The sequence below is a fragment of the Seriola lalandi genome, unplaced genomic scaffold (assembly GCF_002814215.2).
Source record: "Seriola lalandi dorsalis isolate HSWRI2012SDOR001 ecotype SW California unplaced genomic scaffold, Sedor1 jcf7180002054638, whole genome shotgun sequence".
In the NCBI taxonomy this organism is placed as follows: Eukaryota; Metazoa; Chordata; class Actinopteri; order Carangiformes; family Carangidae; genus Seriola; species Seriola lalandi.
The window spans coordinates 98651-101075 of NW_019525191.1; the positions used below are offsets into that span (position 1 = coordinate 98651).

A 2425-nucleotide genomic window follows, 5' to 3' on the forward strand; every position below is an offset into this window, starting at 1 on the left:
GACAGGTGTGTGTGTGTGTGTGTGGAGAGGTTGTAGCTGTGCAGTAGTCTGAGAGTATGAGTATAGGAGTTGTTTATTTACTGTGATGTGTGTGTGTGTGTGTGTGTGTGTCTGTGTGTGTCTGTGTGTGTGTGTGTGAGTGTGTGTGTGAGTGTGTGTGTGTGTGTGTGAGAGCCTGCAGCGGGGTCAGACTGTGTTACCTGTCCACCTTCATCGCTGTCTCCCTCAGGCCAAGGCGGTGAGACACCAGGCGACAGCGTCTAACTCAATCTGATGGTTTGTTTTTCAGACGCCGGGATGAACGGCGAGCAGAGAGCCAGCCGCACCACGACGGCCAAGAGAGGAAGCGGCGCCTCCTACAGGTGAGAGTGCGATCATTCTGCTCTAAGTGCGTTTTCACACCTACAGCTCGTTTGCTCCGCTCCGGTTCATGTTTGTAAACCTGCAGGTTCGGTTTGTTTTCACACAGAGAAAAATTCAAGTGAACCACAAATGCATCATTACGAACCAGGTGAGAGCGTTCTCTCTTCTGATTGGTTGGATTGTCTGGAACAGGAATGTAAACACAGGAAGAAGGTTACAGGAACCCTTGAGCTCGAAGCGCTCCAGAGTTAGTCTGGGACCGAAGCGAGACCGCCTCCTCCACAGGGTCACAGTGTGATCGTTTTGGTCCACACCTGTGTGGGATTACTGTTTTCACACCTGCACACACAAATCGTATGAAGTGGGAAAACCGGAGTAAAAAGTGCAGGTGTGAAAACACCCTCAGACGCCTGCGCCGTCCTCCCTCTCAGGCTGCAGATTCGTGGCTCTGTGTGTTTATATTGTGAAGCTCTGCAGCGTTCATTCAACAATAGCACTTCCTGTAGAGTCTCTCTCCTGTCGGTCGCAGCCCACTCAGTTCATGCACCCGAAGACTTCAGTTTTAGCTCGATGAAAACAGGTCCTTAGTATTTTAGTTGCTGAAAACACATTTGCAGCGGTAACAGTGGAACTATTCATCGTGGCAGCAGAGTTTGTCTCTGTGGTTGTGCTGTTGCTGTTTGTGTGATGCTGACAGTGAGTGATGGTCCAGCTGTCCCCGGTTTTAACCTCATTCTCTGTTTACACGGAAACTAAAGCCAAACTGTCCTCCAAATCCCACCGCCGCCCGCCGCTGGACGGATTAAACCTGGGACGGACACGACTCTGCGCCGGCCAGAGCTGGGATTTACAGCCAGGCAGCCGCACAGCCGGCTCTGCTGGGAGCGCGAGGCTCTGTGTGCGGAGAGAACCGCTGCAAACGGACCGAGACTTTCACATAATTCACTGGCTGCAGCATCGGGACACAGCAGACTTTAAATACGCTTTAATTCTTTAGATCGCAACTGTTGTGAGAAACTGAGGTGAAGGGTCAGAGGTCACAGTCTGGACTGAGGATTTTAGAAATAATCTGCCATGTCCATTATCAGTGCAGCAACAATTCCAGAAAAATGAACTGCCAGATTTACCAAATACTCTTTTATCTGATCATACCGGTCCACTGTGACTCTTTTCTTCTTCCTCAGTTTATGGAGGCTGCAGGAAAATGTAATTCTGAGCTCTGAGGGAATCTGAAGCTCAGATCCACTGCAGAGCCTCAGTCAGGGAAGGAGATGGCAACAAATCCATCAGAAGACTAAAATCTGGAAAGATATTGAGATGGATGACGAGTAGCCATATTCTCACACGTCTCCAAAGCCAAAGCCAAAATATCCCGGATACGGGCGCCGCCATCTTGAGCTGTTGACATCATTTAGAGCCAGAGTCAGCGCAGCTGTGAGGGAGTGGAGCCGAGGCATCGAGGTCCCGCCCCAATACATCCGCTCGACCCAATCACAAGTCGGTCACAGCTGTCAATCATGATGTTACACTCCCGTCTTATAGCACTAAACCTACGAAAACGATGGACACTTGAACAGAAAATGACAGAAACCATCTTTGGGAAAAATGTATTATCGTGTACTTTAGGTTTATGACCTAAACTTGAGATGTTTTGGCTTCACTTTCAGGGAGCTTTGATGTTGTTTAATGTTGTTATATACAGTCATTGATTTAAACTCACGTTAGATTCGACTTTGTGCTGCGTGAAACACGACGCAGGAGGTACATTTGTAAAAAATCACATAATGTCTCCCGGTGATTCTACTGCTGTTTTTGGAAGACATTTTCACGACCTGGGATTCGTTTGCTGCTTTTTAAGTTGTGGTTGGAAGGAAGCCTGAAACAGAAACGTTCTTTGTCAGTATGTTGTTATCTTGTGTATACCTGTCCATCACTGTGACAGTCACTCACACTTGTGAGTTGTTACTTACTCAGTCAAGGTGTGCATGTCTGAAAGTGTCTAATCTTACTTTCCTTCCACACACGCCTTACCTCATCAGTGTGTGTGTGTGTGTGTGTGTGT

At 48.1% G+C, this 2425-nt stretch overlaps 1 long non-coding RNA gene across 1 annotated transcript in view; it reads left to right on the forward strand.

The window, feature by feature from the left end:
• Nucleotides 1-2425, forward strand: part of LOC111665390 (uncharacterized) — a 23871-nt gene that overhangs the window by 7315 nt on the left and 14131 nt on the right. Inside the window, exon 2 of the long non-coding RNA XR_002761496.2 lies at nt 290-362. This is a non-coding gene — a long non-coding RNA (uncharacterized LOC111665390). The remainder of the gene's footprint in view (nt 1-289; nt 363-2425) is intronic.